Here is an 18446-nt window from a genome sequence, read left to right as displayed (position 1 = left end):
CCAGGTCCCCTGCTGCTACTGGGATGCCCCAGCCTGAAAGGGGCACCAGGGCCACCGTCACAGCAGCTGGGGGACCTGGGACAAGTCTCCTCTCCTCTGTGTCGCTATCTCCTGTCTGTAGTGGTACCGCTGGGTTCCTAGGAGGGACTGCTGAGGACTCTGTGTCGAGGGGCCCCCCGGCGCTCCTGGCCCCAGACACCTCCTTGGCCGGCGAGGTGCCCACAGGGTGGGTTCCAGGAGGATGGGAAGCCACAGCTCCCCGGGAGCCACGCCTCCTGGAAGTCAGGCAACCAGAAACCATGCCTCCCGGAAGCCCCCAGTGGGGGTCTGGTAGGCCCTGATACCTTATGGGGGACACCTCTGGTGCCAGTGTGGTCCTCAGGCAGGGCTGTTGGGTGGGGAGAAGAGACTGGGTGGTCTGAGCCGTTGCCTTTCCTGGGGTCTGGGGCAGCTCCAACAAAATCTGGGGACACCGAGGCCGGGGGCACTGAAGACTGTGGCTCTCACAGGAAAGTCAGGGCCTCAGCCTCCAGGGTGGTTCGAGTCCATTGAAGCTTCTGGGCAGGGGAGCAGGAATTCCCTAGGTCTGGGCTGGTGGGGGTCAGTGCAGGGCAGGGGCCAGAAGCAGCAGCAGAGCCCCGGCCAGCAGTGCCAGAGAAGGTGGGCAGGCGGCCTGGCATGCAGTATTGGTGGGGTGAGCGGGGGCCGGCAGATGGCAGTCGGTGTAGGGCTCCACGCAGCCCGCAAAGGCCATGATGTGCGCCACGAAGGTCTCCTCCTGCACGCCGTGCACCAGGTGCGCCTGCGGGTCGCGGCAAACACCGCCACGTCCTCGCCCCCGTGGGTTTCCCTAACCAGGGGCACGGCCGCCTGCTGCTGGGGTGAGGGGTCCCCTGGCAGAGAATGGGAGTTCAGAGCCGGCAGGGAGGCGGCCTCCCCCTCCTCTGACTTCCCAGCCAGGATCCTCCCATCCCTCTTCCCCTGCACCCCAGGGCCCACCCACTGCTCTTGGTTTCGTCCACATCAGGTCTTGAGTCCCTGTTCATCTGGTACCCGGGGCCATTGCTATAGAGGAGGGAGTATAGAACTTGCCATCTCTGGCTTTGCCATCTGCCAACCCTGCAAGGAGGAGGGGACCCAGTGATCACACTGACCCAATCCTTTTGGGTGCCTTCTGTGTGCTGAGCCCAGGCACGTCTTGTCTGTTCACTGGCTTAATCCTCACCAGAGTGATACAGGGCAGTTGCTCCACTTTGCAGAGGAGGGAACTGGCTCAGAGCACTTTGTGCCTCGTAACTTAGGGACAAGGACCTGCCAGTCTCCCTGGGCTTACCGAAAATGGAGTTCCCACGAAGGGGGTAGCCACCAAAAGTGAAGACATGAGAGTGGTCTGCAGTGACAAGGATCAGCGTGTCCAGTTCGCTAGCGAGCTCGTTAGCCTTGGCGATGGCATTGTCAAACGTGACCGCCTCGGTCAGCGCCCTATATGCTCTGCCATCATGGTGACCGTGGTCAATGCGGCCTCCTGCAGGTAAGTCACATATAAGATACTAAACCCGCTCTGATGGCCCTCATCGCTCCTCTGTTCCCCAAGGGGCTGCCACTCACCCTCCACAAAGAGGTAGAAGCCCCTGGGGTTCCTGCTCAGCACTTGCAGGGCCGCCTCCGTCATCTCCTCCAGGGACGGGTCATTGGTGTGGTCTCACTGAGTCTGATAGGCCATGTCAACTGGCTCAAAGAGGGCTGTGGGAAAGGGGACCAGTGGAGACCTGCAAGCTGGGGACCGGGGGCCCGTGGCACCCATCCCTGGGAGGACAGTGGGGGTGGGTGGGGTTGTTACCCATGAGGTGTGTTACACTGGAGTCATTGGCTGCCTAAAGGAGCTCCGTGCGGTTCCACACATAGTGGCCTCCCTGGGAGGGCAGAACCAGGCCTCAGCCCATAGCCCGACACCCCAGGCCCGGCCCCACTGTACCCCCTGCATCCATGAGCCCCCATCACCTGGTGCTTGGCCTGCCACTCCTGCACCAGGTTCTGCTTGTCCTTCTGGACTCCAATTTGATTGGCATCATGTGGGTATTCAGGGTCTGGGGTCCCCTTAGGAAGCATGCACATTCAGCCTCCACCCAGGATCACCTGGAGCCAGAGATTAGGGCAGGTGGGTTCAGGGCCTACTTGGCCCTTTACGCCTCTCACACAGCCCCTACCTCCCCCACCAGGTCTGTGGGAAAGGTCTGTCCTCACCTCCTCCCCCTCCACACATGGGAGGGGCTGTCAGTCCCCAGGGCTGTGAGTTTCCTGGGTCTGTGACAGATGTCTGTCCCACCCCCTCTGCCCAGCCCCGCCCTTAGCCCCTCATGTCGTACGTCAATATCCATGCTGTTGACCAGCTATGCAGTGATGTCCTGGCAGCCGTTCATCTGGGCATCGGCAGGCAGGTCGGCGTCTGAGTACCAGTTTCGGTTCACCGTGTACGCATAGGCCCCGGCTGGGGAGGCGTGCTGCACCCTGGTGGTGGTCACCACTCCCACTGCCTTCCCTGAGGGTGGCAGAGGTCACGGGGGACCACTGAGGTCTCTGAGCCCGTCCCTGCCCGGGAAGCTGACGCCCAAGCCCACCTGTTTCTTGGCCCGGTTCATCACAGACGTGACCTCATTCCCACGCGTCGTGTTGCACTGGTTGTAGCGGGCGGCTGCACTTACACCAATGGTTCTGTAGTTGCCCTTGACCCCACACAGGTAGGCAGTGGCAGTGCCTGCGCTATCTGGCACCTGTCTGTCCACGTTGTATGTCTGGGGACAGAGATGCCTTCAGCTCTGCTGGGGTAGACACCCAGCTCCTGACCCAGGCCCTGGGCCCATCCTCACAGCCCCCGGCCCCTATCTCAGCCCGAGACCCTCCTGGGGCTTTCCCTCCTACCCTGCTCCCTAGGCCCACACCCACCCCTCTGGTGTAGACCACCCTGAGGCCACTTGGCCCTTACCTTGGACAGAGCCACGTATGGGAACTGGTCCATGGCCAGGGGTGTCTCAGGTCCCGGCTTGCCAGCCATCTGCCCCTTTAGGATCCGAGCGGCTGTCACCGTGGAAACCCCCATCCCTGAAGGTACACTGTGTCAGGTCTGAGTCCCTGGGGCCAGCCTGGGTCAGCCGGCAGCCCAGGATTCCAGGGTTGTCGGGGGACAGGGTGTGGACCAGCCTAGCGCACTCGCCATCCCCTAAGAAGAGGATGACATTCTTGGCGGCTGTCTGGATGGGCTGCAGCTTCTTAGCCACATCAAGGGCCTGGGCTGCCTGGCGGTTCCAGAAGGCGGGGTCTTCCTCATCGACTGCTCAAGGGGAGAGTGGAGGTCAGGTCAGCCTGGGGCCACCCCTGTGAGTAGAGGGCACCGGGAGCTGCCTGGTTACCTGGGACGAGGCCGAGGGAGACCTGTAGCTGCAGGCCCAGCAGCAGCAGCACGCAAGCCCCCTGCATGGCTGTGTGATGGCGGAGGGTCAGGATGGGACCTGGGGAGGCTGGGTCTCGGGCAAGGCTGGGGCACCAGGAACTGGCTGCAGCACTGGCTTAAATTCCTGCTGTGAAGTCTCCATGTCCCTCCCAGTGCCTTAGGGGGCCACACCCTGCCTCTCACCTGCCCTATGACTTTAGGCCCTGTCACCATCAGAATTGGTAGATGTGGCCAAGCATCTGAGTCAGGTCCCTCCCTCACAGGATCGTCCCCAGCCATCTCCTCAGAGTGGGGTGGGATTAGGGTGCAGATGTTTTTCACCTGAGGAATATTTACATGATCCTGACAGAGGCTACTTCTAACCCTCGCTCAGCAAGTGCTGTGAGAGAATCATCTCTGCTTTATTCACCTCCTGTGTTCAGGTTTGGTTCTGGGTGCCGAGGGAGGTGGGGTTGGAAGCATACAGACTGGGCGGGGGCCTGGGTTTGGTTTCCCGATGCCCTGAGGCACAGAGACAGAAAGGGTGGCCTGGGAGCCCTGCCCACCACGCAGCTCCTCACCAGGCTTGGCCTGGGCAGGTGGGGTGGGCACTGGGCTAGCGGGGCACCTGGGAGCCTGGGCCCAACTTCTTCTGTGCAGAATTGAGGTGACAGCAGAGCCTTGTCTGTGTCTTCAGTTACTGAGGGCTGAGCTCGGCCGGCACTCTGCGTGCGTGTTTCCTGTGAAGGGCCAGGAATGCGGGCCCAGTGCCTCGTACATGACGTAGACCTCGGCTCGCTTAGACAGGTAGGTGGAAGGCAGAGATGAATCTGTTCTCTCCCCAGGCCACCCACACTCACAGGAATAGCTTGTGATAGGAGCTAAGAGGTTTCAGCAGCCCTAGGTTAGGTTAAAAAGACATTTCTCCAATCCAGCAATCTCACTTCTGGGTGTGTATCCCCAAAGCTTTGAAGGCAGAGAGAATTCTCTGGTGGTCCAGTGGTTAGGACTCCATGCTTTCATGGCAGGGGGCTCAGCTTCGATACCTTGTCAGGAAACTAAGATCCTGCAAGCTGTGTGGCTCAGCCAAAATAGTGTCAGAGAATGCAAAGCAGGATCTAGAAGTTTTGCACACCAACACTTGTAGTAGCATTATTCACAACAGCCAAGACTTGCAAGTAATTCAACAGTCCACTGGCAGATGAATGGATAAACAAAGCATGATAGAGCTATACAGTGGGATACTGTGCTGCCTCAAAGAGGAAGGAAAGTCTGACCCCTGCTACAACACGGATGAACTGAGAGGGTAACAGGCAGGAAGGCTGCTGCTGCTGCTGCTGCTAAGTCGCTTCAGTCGTGTCCAACTCTGTGAGACCGCATAGATGGCAGCCCACCAGGCTCCCCCATCCCTGGGATTCTCCAGGCAAGAACACTGGAGTGGGTTGCCATTTCCTTCTCCAATGCATGAAAGTGAAAAGTGAAAGTGAAGTCACTCAGTCATGCCGGACTCTTAGCGACCCCATGGACTGCAGCCTACCAGGCTCCTCTGTCCATGGGATTTTCCAGGCAAGAGTACTGGAGTGGGGTGCCATTGCCTGGCAGGAAGGCTAGGGGTCTCTAAACAGGGGAAATAGGCTGAAAGTGTGTCAGACGTTTTTTTCTCTCTCTTAAGTGGCAGGAGGAAACAAACTGTAAGTGTCAGATTTTTTCCTTCCTCTATACAAAATTAAAAGTAGGTTTCTCTTAAAATTCTGTGTTGCCATGACAACACCTGGTTCCACCTGAACTTAACTTTTCTCAAACCTGGAGCTAAACAATGCATTTTTCTTCTGGAAATGTTTCTCTTAAGCTCTGTTAATGAACTATGTATTTGCCCTGGACTGTCTTTCTTCAAGTCAGTTCCGCTTAAGACTCAGAACCAATAAGGGCTCAACAAGCCAGTGTGTTTTACTGGTTTGGAGTAAAGTATGTTTTACTTATACATTGTTCTCCTAATCTGTGTTAATGAAACTATATATTTACTTGGAAACCTGCCTTCCTTCAAGATTCACGTCAAACGTTTTATGGCCTGGGATGGCTCACCTTGTGCCAATGTTATCTCAAAATGCATGCTGTGGGTGAGGGGCCTGGTGCCACTCTGAGTTTTGAGACATTTCCTTTTTCTAATTAACAGTTTGCTGATAGGTATATAACATACTGCTAAAGGCTAGCAGGGGGGCACTCTTCCTGCCCCCATCTGATGTCTATGTCAGAAGCTTTGTCTATCCCTTTTATATTTTAATAAAACTTTATCACACAAAAGCTCTGAGCAATCAAGCCTGTCACTGGCTCTGGATTGAATTCATCTCCTCTGGAGGCCAAGAATCCCGCCATCTTTCACAACTCAGCAACAACCTTTCAGAACCTCGAGGACATGATGCTCAGTGAAAAAAAAAAAAAAAACACTCACAAAAAGACAAATACTGTGTGATTCTACTTCCCTAGGTATCTCTAGTAGTCTAATGCATAGAAATAGAAAGTTGAATGGTGGCCGCCAGGAGCTGGGAGGCGGGAGACTAAGGACTTGTTTAACGGTTTTCAGTTTTATAAGATGATTAAGTTCTGGAGATGTGTGACCAACCTAGTGTGAATACTCAGCACTACTGAACTGGGCCTTAAAAATGGCTAAGATTGTAACTTTTTATTTTTCTTTACTTTTTCTTTTTTGGCTGCACAATGGGCATCTAGATCTTAGTTCCCTGACCAAGAATGCAAACTGTCCTCCCTGAAGTGGAAGTGGGGAGTCTTAAATGCTGGACAACCCGGCAAGTCCCAAGTTCTTAACTTTTATATTGTGTTTTATTTTAGCACAATTAAGACTTTTTTTTTTCAAAGGAAAGAAACCCCTTCCCTCCTGCCTCACCCACCCCAGTGGACCTGGGTAGCCCCCTCCCAACTCGGGCCCCCTCACCCCCGAGCCACACTGCACTGGCCACCAGCATCTTCCTGCCCAGCCCCCTGCCCAGGTGCCCTCCCCTCAGGCAGAGCTTCCGGGTTCCTCTTCCTTGACCTGCTGTTCCACCCACTCTCCACACTGACCCAGGTTACCCTCCAGCTCCCAGAAGACCTGCCTGCTGGGGGCTCCTTCCTGTTCCCCCCTCCCCGCCCCCGTCAGCTGCCTCTGTCCCCCACATAGTCTTGTGCTTGGAAAATTCTTGGCTAAAGGTCAGAAGGGACTAACTCCTGGGCAGGTGCTTAATTAGCTGATTGGTTCTTTTCATCAGGCCATAATTTAAATTTTTGTTACTGCAAGATTCATTCCCAGTCCCTTTGTTAAATTCAAATTTTTGACGTGAAATGACTGTAGATTCACACGTGATTGTAAGAAGTAATACAGACATCCCTTGCATGCTTTCTCCAATCTTCTCCGACGGAATAACTCACAGATTTTCACATTTCTGTTCAGAGTCTGCTGTTTTACCTGTACTCACTTGCATGTGTGTGGGTTCTGTACCATTTATCACATGTGTGCGTTCATGTAAACACACCATAGTCAGGAGTCTGAACAGCTCCAACCCCCAGGGCCCCTTTATAACCACCCTGCCCTCTTTCCCTAACCCATTCCTGTGTTTCTGAGTAAGCTGCTGCTGCTAAGTCGCTTCAGTCGTGTCCGACTCTGTGCGACCCCATAGATGGCAGCCCACCAGGCTCCCCTGTCCCTGGGATTCTCCAGGCAAGAATTCTGGAGCGGGTTGCCATTTCCTTCTCCAATGCTTGAAAGTGAAGAGTGAAAGTGAAGTCGCTCAGTTGTGTCTGACTCATAGCCACCCCATGGACTGCAGCCCACCAGGCTCCTCCGTCCATGGGATTTTCCAGGCAAGAGTACTGAAGTAGGGTGCCACTGCCTTCTAAGCTACATGAATGGAATCAGGTAGTCTTTTGGGAGTGGCCTCTTTTCACTCAGACTAATCCCCTGGAGATTCACTAGGGCCAGGACTCCTTTGTGTTGCTGAGAAGAGTCTCGGGGTGAGTGGACCACTGCCCCTACCCCCCGCCCTGGCGTGTTTAAGCATTCATGTGTGCAAAGACCTTTGGGCCGATTCCAGGTTTGACTGTTTTAAGTAAAGCAGCCAGGAATCTTCTCGGACTCATTTCTGTGTGAATATTTGTTTGCATTTCATTTCTCTGGGATGTATGTCCAGGAGTGGAGCTGCTGGGTCATGGGGTCATAGGGTTGCTGCATGTGTAGTTCAGCAGAGCGGCCGCAGCACTTTGCATCCCCACCAGCAACTTATGGGGGATACCGTTTCTCTGCATCCACACCACCATTTAGTTTTGTCACTGTTTTTAATTTAGCCTGGTGTGGAGCATAAAGTTTTCTTCAACGTTCTTATGACAACATTAAATGATCAGGCACTGTGATCTCTCTTGGTTTCTTGTGAATTTTCTCCTGTTCCTGAGCAGGACTGAAGACCTAATACAAACCAGGTGTCACTTGCGGTAAACAAAGCGTGTTTGTCCAAGTTCCCACCAGGGATCTGGCTCCCCACTTCTGGGCCTGAATCACCTGAGATGAAAAGCTGTTCCACTCCCTCCCCTGGGGCCCGTGATAACCAGACAGCAGGCAGCATGGCTTCTGCTCTGCAGTAAGAGATAACACCTCTGGTCCTGTACTCAGGGGTTATGGCTGCCTGGGGCCAGGGGATGGCCAGCTCCATGGAGCCTGCTCTGTGGGGGACGGTTGTCCCAGTCTCTCTGTTCTTTGGGAAGAACAGAGTCCTGCGGGGTCTCATCTGGAGACCAGAACCTTCTACCGTTGTCCCCATTTACCACGCTGGGCTCTCTGGGCCCTGTCTCAGCCCCCAGCATGCGGCCCACGGCAGGCACTGCCAGCAGGGGGCAGTGCAGAGCCCACAGTGGCACCAAGGGATCCCTGGGGGGATGTCTTCTGCCTGTGTCTTGCCCACCCAATCTCAGGATATCCCCTGAGACGTAGTGACAGTCTTGTCACTCAGATGAGAGCAGGCAACAGATGGAAACAGGAAGGCTTTGATTACTGATACCCCACCCCCAGCCCCCACACTCCAGAAGTTTGCAGAAATGGAGGCTCCCTTTCTAGGGCACGTGGCTCCCTGGACCCTCCTCTCCACCTTTCATTTCCTCCTCCACCAGCCCCGTAGAAATGGTATGAATGTCTCCACTGGAGCTCGGATGCAGGAAGCAAACACGTTTAATTTTGTCCTTGTTTTCTGGGGGGCCACGTGGGATTGGGGCATTTCCGAGCCTCCTGAAGAGCCCCCAGGGGGTTGACCGGGAGGTCAGAGGACGCTGAGTGAGCACTGGGCTGGAGGACGTCATTGCCGCCTAGCCAGGACAAGAGTGGCCATGCATGCCCAGCCATCCTAGGATTTCTGATGAAGTTTCTTTGCCTCCAGCCAGGCCAGTCCTTGCAGTTCTGAGGCCAGGAGAGGAGGCCAGGCCACCCACCCCTCCTCCCAGTCCCCCTGAGAAAGGCCATCAGGAAAGTTGGTCAGAAGGAGATCACAGCCGCACAGCAGTTTGTGGCCTCGTGGCTCCGGAGCGACTGATGGTTCAGGAAGGATGGCTCATGTGAGAGCAAGTAAGGGTGCTGCCGCCCCGTGCGGTCATGGGCTCCCGGGGATTCTTGTGGAGGCCAGCTGCCCAGAGTCTCCAAGGTCACAGTGAAGGTGAAGGCACTGGCAGCTCTGGTTCATGAACTTTAGGATCAGGCTCTGCATGTTCCGAAGGGCAGACTGGAGACCGGCCTTGGGAAGGGCCAGTCCTGGGGGCCATGGAAGGACCCAGAGACAGCACGGCCCCAGGGGCACCCGAGGACTCACCGGGGGGAAACGTCCGGACTCAGCAGAGCTGGGCAGTGCACACTGGGGTTCACCTGGGGACCCCAGGGATCGCAGTTGCCCCCACACTGGGCTCTACCTGCAGAAGAGTCAGCACCAGTGGTGGCACTTGGGGTCAGGGGGAGGTGGCAAAGCTGAAAGGAAGGCCCCAGAAGCAGCTGTTAGTGGAGGGGGCTCATGATACTGGTCTTGGGCACAGATCAGGGGAGGGGGCTGAGATGAGGCTCGCAGGGAGCCGGTGGAGAGGGGCCCTGCTCAGAGAGGGCCTCAGGGACCGAAATCAGAAGCTGGGCGGCTACTTGTTCTTTGAAGGAGACACTTGATTCCAGTTAAAGTCTCCTGAGCAGTGACCACATGGAAAGCATCCTTGAGGCCCAGAGGGGCCCCCACAGACCCACCCAGGGTGGGGCCTCCTGCCTAGGAGTGTCCGGGTGCGGTGACCCATTCATGCTCCTGAACACTGTCCTGGGGAAGGATCAAGGTCCCCTCAGCTGGGCAATAGGAAGAGTGTGGACACCTTACCGGCTGGAGCCCAGGGACCTCCCCTGCTTACAATGTCCGGCCCCCATGGGAGAGGAGCAGGAAGTCGAGTGGGTTCCTGTGGGACCTGAATGTATGAATAATTCCCAAGATGAGGTCACGAGATTGGTACTTCAGGGGCTAGAAGAGGGTATAGAGGTAGGGAGATGCTGGGCCCTCCACCATCCTCATCCACAGATGAGATCTGCCTGCAAGGTGCTGCTGGAGGGGTGGTACTGGAGGAGGGGGCGCTTGGGCAGAGGCAGTTGGGGAGTCACGGCTGAGAAAGGTGGCAGGTACTTTGGCCCTCAGAATCAGCCCTCTGCTTGGCCCCTGCCCTCCTAGCTGGTTCCCTCCTGCTAGTGCTCCTGGACAGCTCCTCCCCCACTCCCTCTTCTGCCACTGTCCTTTCTCTGCCAGCCACTCTCCCCTCTGCCTGAGCCGCCTGTCCACCCGCCACTGGAGAGCTTCTTCACCCAGGGAGACAGTGGAAAGGCATTCAAGTGAGGTAGCATCAACCACACGGTGCTCTTACAGACCTCCAGGTGGGCAAAGAGCAAAAACCCCACCCTGTGAGCCTTGGAGAGAAGGTGACGGAATGGGAGTTGCACTCACTGCAGACACAAGCCTTCTCTGTGACATCAGGACCCACTCGTCCCAGGATGGAGAGCTTCTACTCTGGGTAAAACGTCCTGCAGACTCTGTGGCACATGTGGCCAACCCATTTACAGCAGCACCATTTAATAAGCAGCAAAAAACTGGAAACGGTTTCCCTGGTGGCTCAAATGGCAAATGTGGGAGACCTGGGTTTGATCCCTGGGTCAGGAAGATCCCCTGGAGAAGGGCATGGTAACCTACTCCAGTATTCTTGCCTGGAGAATCCCCATGGACAGAGGAGCCTGGTGGGCTACAGTCCATGGAGTCGCAAAGAATTGGGCATGACTGAGCGACTCACACACACAAAATGTTGGAAACAGCTCAACTTTCGGAAAAAAAAAAAAAATTGTCCCATTGTGATACATGGAACACTGCACAGCAATGGGAATAAGGAGACATTTGTTGCAGGCAACAGATTCTCACCAACAATCTAGAATGAAAGATGCCAATCACAAAAGAAGGCAAACAGTAGGGCATATCTCAGTTCCATCAACTCTTATACCCCTACCCTTAGCCTCCATCAGGACTCTCTTAACAAATCTCCATCATGCAGGGAGTCCCAGAAACCTTTCTTATCCCCCTACTCCACCATCTTATCCATTCTTATATAAAAGGCTTTGGGGTCCCCCAGTGAGTGGTGAGCCAAGGGATCCAGGGCCTCTTGTCAATCTTGAATTTGATTAACTGGTCTAACTGTTGCCCTAAGTCATTGCTGGTCATATATCTGAAGTGTAACTTTTTTCTTCCAGCCTCTACATTTTTCTAAACTGGGGTTAGTGGAGTGGACTTGTTTGAGAGATGCAAGTTTACATAAAATTGGTGTATTTGAGTGAGCTTTATATAAGATGGCTACTTCTCCTTTTCTGGATTATATTGTGGGGATGGACCTATATCTCACTGGGAAATTTTCCCCTGCCTGGCATGTAAGACAGCCCATATAAATCTGCCTCTCAAAAATGTTAGTTCAAAATACTAAAGGAGGGGAAGGCGCCAAGATGGCGGAGGAGTAGGACGGGGAAAACACTTTCTCCCCCACAAATTCATCAAAAGAGCATTTAAACGTCGAGTAAATTCCACAAAACAACTTCTGAATGCCGGCAGAGGACATCAGGCACCAAGAAAAGCAACCCAACTCCTCGAAAGGAGGTAGGAAAAAATATTAAAGACAAAAAAAGAGACAAAGAGGGAGGGACGGAGTTCCGTCCCGGGAAGGGAGTCTTAAAAAGAGAGAGGTTTCCAAACACCAGGAAACCTTCTCACTGCCGAATCCGTGCCGAGCTTTGGAAGCACAGAGGACAACATAACAGGGAGAAAAAATAAATAAACAATTAAAACTCGCAGATTGCGAGCCCTACGGTAACTCCTCCAGCGGAGAAGCAGCGCAGACGCCTGCATCCGCCATTAGCAAGCGGGGGCTGGGCAGGGAGGCGCGGCGCGGGCTGCATCGCTGAGAGTAAGAATCTGGCCTGAATACCCTGAGCGCTATCTGAGCGAAATAATTTGGGCTAGCAAACCAGACTGTGGGATATCTACCATGCGAAAAGCCAGCCCTAACCTAAGACACCGCCAGCCCGCGCACGGAACAAAGGACTAAACAGAGGTAGCCGGCTGCAAACCTTCCCCCTCTGGTGACAGGCAGCCTGAGCCGGAAGGGGGCAATCGCAGCCCCAGAGAGACATTATCTATAAAACTGGCTTCTTTGCTAACTAAAACTTATTGGGGGTCTGGACGGTCAACATCTGCCTGAGATGGTGCGCCGGTTTTACACCCAGATAACCAAGTGGCGGGGAGGCGATAAGTCGCAGCATTGGCGCTCGCCAAACACCTCATCACCTGAGCTGCTCGGACCTGGGAAGAGCACAAAACGCAGCCCCAACTGAGTCTGCGCCTCTGAGGACTACCTGAGTGCCTGAACCTGAGCGGCTTGGACCTGGGAGGTGCATGCAACCCAGGGCCAGCCTCGGATTGTTCCCGGCGGAACAACCTAGAGCCTGAGCAGTGTGGGCAGGGAGGCTACACGCGCCGTGAGCGGGGGCAGACCCAGTGTGGCTGAGGCACTGCGAGCGCACGCCAGTGTCATTTGTTTGCAGCATTCCTCCCTCCCTCCCCATAGCACGACTGAACAAAGAGAAGAAATACAGCTCCACCCACCAGAACACCGACACAAGCTTCCCTAACCAGGAAACCTTGACAAGCCACCTCTACATACCTACACACAGCGAGGAAACACCACAATAAAGAGAACTCCACAAACTGCCAGAATACAGAAAGGACTTCCAAACTCAGCAATTTAAACAAGATGAAGAGACAGAGGAATACCCAGCAGACAAAGGAACAGGATAAATGCCCACCAAACCAAACAAAAGAGGAAGAGATAGGGAATCTACCTGATAAAGAATTCCAAATAATGATAGTGAAATTGATCCAAAATCTTGAAATTAAAATGGAATCACAGATAAATAGCCTGGAGACAAGGATTGAGAAGATGCAAGAAAGGTTTAACAAGGACCTAGAAGAAATAAAAAAGAGTCAATATATAATGAATAATGCAATAAATGAAACTAAAAACACTCTGGAGGCAACAAATAGTAGAATAACAGAGGCAGAAGATAGGATTAGTGAATTAGAAGATAGAATGGTAGAAATAAATGAATCAGAGAGGATAAAAGAAAAAAGAATTAAAAGAAATGAGGACAATCTCAGAGACCTCCAGGACAATATTAAACGCTACAACATTCGAATCATAGGGGTTCCAGAAGAAAAAGACAAAAAGAAAGACCATGAGAAAATACTTGAGGAAATAATAGTTGAAAACTTCCCTAAAATGGGGAAGGAAATAATCACCCAAGTCCAAGAAACCCAGAGAGTCCCAAACAGGATAAACCCAAGGAGAAACACCCCAAGACACATATTAGTCAAATTAACAAAGATCAAACACAAAGAACAAATATTAAAAGCAGCAAGGGAAAAACAACAAATAACACACAAGGGAATTCCCATAAGGATAACAGCTGATCTTTCAATAGAAACTCTTCAAGCCAGGAGGGAATGGCAAGACATACTTAAAATGATGAAAGAAAATAACCTACAGCCCAGATTATTGTACCCAGCAAGGATCTCATTCAAGTATGAAGGAGAAATCAAAACCTTTTCAGACAAGCAAAAGCTGAGAGAATTCTGCACCACCAAACCAGCTCTCCAACAAATACTAAAGGATATTCTCTAGACAGGAAACACAAAAATGGTGTATAAACTTGAACCCAAAACAATAAAGTAAATGGCAACGGGATCATACTTATTAGTAATTACCTTAAACGTAAATGGGTTGAATGCCCCAACCAAAAGACAAAGACTGGCTGAATGGATACAAAAACAAGACCCCTACATATGTTGTCTACAAGAGACCCACCTCAAAACAGGGGACACATACAGACTGAAAGTGAAGGGCTGGAAAAAGATTTTCCATGCAAATTGGGACCAAAAGAAAGCAGGAGTCACAATACTCGTATCAGATAAATTAGACTTTAAAACAAAGGCTGTGAAAAGAGACAAAGGAGGTCACTACATAATGATCAAAGGATCAATCCAAGAAGAAGATATAACAATTATAAATATATATCCACCCAACATGGGAGCACCGCAGTATGTAAGACAAATGGTAACAAGTATGAAAGGAGAAATTAACAATAACACAATAATAGTGGGAGACTTTAATACCCCACTCACACTTATGGTTAGATCAACTAAACAGAAAATTAACAAGGAAAAAAAAAAAAAAATGTATCTATAAAGTTCACTAAAGCAAAGCACAGTAAAATGAGGTATGGCAATAAAAGGCGTTAAATTTATCAAATAAAAAAAAATAAAGTGCTGAAAAATTAAAAAAAAAAAAAACTTTAAATAGAGTGTAGCCTATAAAAAAAAAAAAAAAAATACTAAAGGAAATCAATAGGGTTACCTGAGCCCATTCAGTATTTGGCAAAAGCCAGGAACTAATAAAAGCAATGATGGAGACTTTTTTCCCTCCTAGGGTGAATTGGTCTGAGTTTGAGCAGAAATCCAGATCAGAAATAATGGCCTTTGTTGAACACCCTATGCGAACTCTTGAAGGCATGCTAGTTTGAATCCTAAAGTTCTAGAATATAGAAATCCTTTTATTTCCATTTTAGTTGGAAATACTCTAAGTAATATAAAGTAGAAAATGAAAGATAATGTAGTTGGGCAAATCAATCTTTTGACATCATTTAGGTGGCAGGCCAGCTCCTTTGGGAATCAAAAGCAACTGTCCTCGTCTTGCAAACCTCTAGAAATCAGAAACGGAAATACAGTCCATAATGGCCTAAAACTGAGCCCAGTTAACTCTATCAGGTAGAACTTGAAACCAAAGGGGGAAAAAAGGCAAAGAGGCCTTTTAAAATTCAAACTACTCCATCATCCAAAATCTAATTCACAGCCTCTTTAAGGATTTGTCAGTTCAGTTCACTTCAGTCGCTCAGTCGTGTTTGACTCTTTGCGACTCCATGAATCACAGCATGCCAGGCCTCCCTGTCCATCACCAACTCCCGGAGTTCACCCAAACTCATGTCCATTGAGTCAGTGATGCCATCTAGCCATCTCATCATCTGTCGTCCCCTTCTCCTCCTGCCTTCAATCCCTCCCAGCATCAGAGTCTTCTCCAATGAGTCAACTCTTTGCATGAGGTGGCCAAAGTATTGGAGTTTCAGCTTTAGCATCATTTCTTCCAAAGAACACCCAGGACTGATCTCCTTTAGAATGGACTGGTTGGATTTCCTTGCAGTCCAAGGGACTCTCAAGAGTCTTCTCCAACACCACAGTTCAAAGCATCAGTTCTTCGGCACTCAGCTTTCTTCACAGTCCAAATTTCACATCCATATATGACCACTGGAAAAACCATAGCCTTGACTAGAAGGACCTTTGTTGGCAAAGTAATGTCTCTGCTTTTGAATATGCTATCTAGGTTGGTCATAACTTTCCTTCCAAGGAGTAAGGGTCTTTTAATTTCATGGCTGCAGTCACCATTTGCAGTGATTTTGGAGCCCAAAAATATAAAGTCTGACACTGTTTCCACTGTTTCCCCATCTAGTTGCCATGAAGTGATGGGACCAGATGCCATGATCTTAGTTTTCTGAATGTTGAGCTTTAAACCAACTTTTTCACTCTCTTCTTTCACTTTCATCAAGAGGCTTTTTAGTTCCTCTTCACTTTCTGCCATAAGGGTGGTGTCATCTGCATATCTGAGGTTATTGATATTTCTCCCAGCAATCTTGATTCCAGCTTGTGCTTCTTCCAGCCCAGCGTTTCTCATGATGTACTCTGCATAGAAGTTAAATAAGCAGGGTGACAATATACAGCCTTGACGTACTCCTTTTCCTCTTTGGAAACAGTCTGTTGTTCCATGTCCAGTTCTTTTTTTTTTTTTTTTCATGTCCAGTTCTAACTGTTGCTTCCTGACCTGCATACAGGTTTCTCAACAGGCAGGTCGTGGTCTGGTATTCCCATCTCTTTCAGAATTTTCCACAGTTCAGTTCATTGTGATCCACACAGTCAAAGGCTTTGGCATAGTCAATAAAGCAGAAATGGATGTTTTTCTGGAACTCTCTTCCTTTTTCCATGATCCAGTGGATGTTGTCAATTTGATTTCTGGTTACTCTGCCTTTCTAAAACCAGCTTGAACATCTGGAAGTTCACGGTTCATGTATTGTTGAAGCCTGGCTTGGAGAATTTTGAGCATTACTTTACTAGTGTGTGAGATGAGTCCAATTGTTCAGTAGTTTGAGCATTCTTTGGCATTGCCTTTCTTTGGGATTGGAATGAAAACTGACCTTTTCCAGTCCTGTGGCCACTGCTGAGTTTTCCAAATTTGCTGGCATATTGATTGCAGCACTTTCACAGCATCATCTTCCAGGATTTGAAATAGCTCCACTGGAATTCCATCACCTCCACTACCTTTGTTCGTAGTGATGCTTCCTAAGGCCCACTTGACTTTGCATTCCAGGATGTCTGACTCTAGGTCAGTGATCACACCATCGTGATTATCTTGATCATGAATATCTTTTTTGTACAGTTCCTCTGTGTATTCTTGCCACCTCTTCTTAATGTCTTCTGCTTCTGTTAGGTCCATACCATTTCTGTCCTTTATCGAGCCCATCTATGCATGAAATGTTCCCTTGGTATCTCTAATTTTCTTGAAGAGATCTCTAGTCTTTCCCATTCTGTTGTTTTCCTCTATTTCTTTGCATTGATCACTGAGGAAGGTTTTCTTATCTCTTCTTGCTATTCTTTGGAACTCTGCATTCAGATGTTTATATCTTTCCTTTTCTTCTTTGCTTTTTGCTTCTCTTCTTTTCACAGCTATTTGTAAGGCCTCCACAGGTTGGTAGGTACCCAATATGCTACTGGAGATCAGTGGAGAAATAACTCCAGAAGAATGAAGGGATGGAGCCAAAGCAAAAACAATACCCAGCTGTGGATGTGCCTGATGATAGAAGCAAGGTCCAATGCTGTAAAGAGCAATATTGCATAGGAACCTGGAATGTCAGGTCCATGAATCAAGGCAAACTGGAAGTGGTCAAACAGGAGATGGCAAGAGTGAACATCGACATTCTAGGAATCAGCGAATTGAAATGGACTGGAATGGGTGAATTTAACTCAGATGACCATTATATCTACTACTGTGGGCAGGAATCCTTTAGAAGAAATGGAGTAGCCATCATGGTCAACACAAGAGTCCAAAATTCAGTTCTTGGATGCAATCTCAAAAACGGCAGAATGATCTCTGTTCATTTCCAAGGCAAACCATTCAATATCAGTAATCCAAGTCTATGCCCCAACCAGTAACGCTGAAGAAGCTGAAGTTGAACGGTTCTATGAAGACCTACAAGACCTTTCAGAACTAACATCCAAAAAAGATGTCCTTTTCATTATAGGGGACTGGAATGCAAAAGTAGGAAGTCAAGAAACACCTGGAGTAACAGGCAAATTTGGCCTTGGAATACGGAATGAAGCAGGGCAAAGGCTAATAGAGTTTTGTCAAGAAAATGCACTGGTCATAGCAAACACCCTCTTCCAACAACACAAGAGAAGACTCTACACATGGACATCAGCAGATGGTCAACACCGAAATCAGATTGATTATATTCTTTGCAGTCAAAGATGGAGAAGCTCTAAACAGTCAGCAAAAACAAGACCAGGAGCTGACTGTGGCTCAGACCATAAACTCCTTATTGCCAAATTCAGACTTAAATTGAAGAAAGTAGGGAAAAGCACTAGACCATTCAGGTATGACCTAAATCAAATCCCTTATGATTCTACAGTGGAAGTGAGAAATAGATTTAAGGGACTAGATCTGATAGAGTGCCTGATGAACTATGGATGGAGGTTTGTGACATTGTACAGGAGACAGGGATCAAGACCATCCCCATGGAAAAGAAATGTCTGGGAGGATTTGTCAAGGTGAATACAAATCTTAAAAGTGTTTTCTGAAACTAGTAAAAGCCTTAGCCATTTGAGCAGATAAACTTATTTGAACTGGTGTTTATAAACTAGTTTTATAATATATATTTATATATTTTATTATATATTTTTATATTACAATATACTATACCCGGTGGCTCAGATGTTGAAGAACCTGCCTGCAATGCCAGAGACTTGGGTTTGATCCCTGAGTCAGGAAGATCCCCTGAAGAAAGGAATGGCTACTCTTTCCAGTATATTTGCCTGGGAAATCCTATGGACAGAGGAGCCTGGTGGGCTACAGTCCATGGGGTTGCAAAAGAGCTGGTCACTACTGAGCCACCAAGCATGCATATGAGATTTTGGGTTCTGTTGATTTGTTGTGTGTGTTTTTGTCCTGAATTGCTCAGTCGTGTCTGACTCTTTTGCAACCTCATGGACTGTAGCCCACTAGACTCCTCTGTCCATGGGATATTTCCCAGGCAAGAATACTGGAGTGGGTTGCCATTCCC

The 18446-nt window shown here is 50.1% G+C and overlaps 1 pseudogene; it reads right to left on the bottom strand.

Moving 5' to 3' along the window:
• Window positions 1–601: 601 nt before the first annotated feature.
• Window positions 602–3842, bottom strand: LOC133235878 (intestinal-type alkaline phosphatase-like; annotated as a pseudogene).
• Between the last annotated feature and the right edge of the window lie 14604 nt (window positions 3843–18446).

Source organism: Bos javanicus, chromosome 2, assembly GCF_032452875.1.
Source record: "Bos javanicus breed banteng chromosome 2, ARS-OSU_banteng_1.0, whole genome shotgun sequence".
NCBI classification, from domain to species: domain Eukaryota; kingdom Metazoa; phylum Chordata; class Mammalia; order Artiodactyla; family Bovidae; genus Bos; species Bos javanicus.
This window is presented reverse-complemented; position numbering and strand designations above follow the sequence as displayed.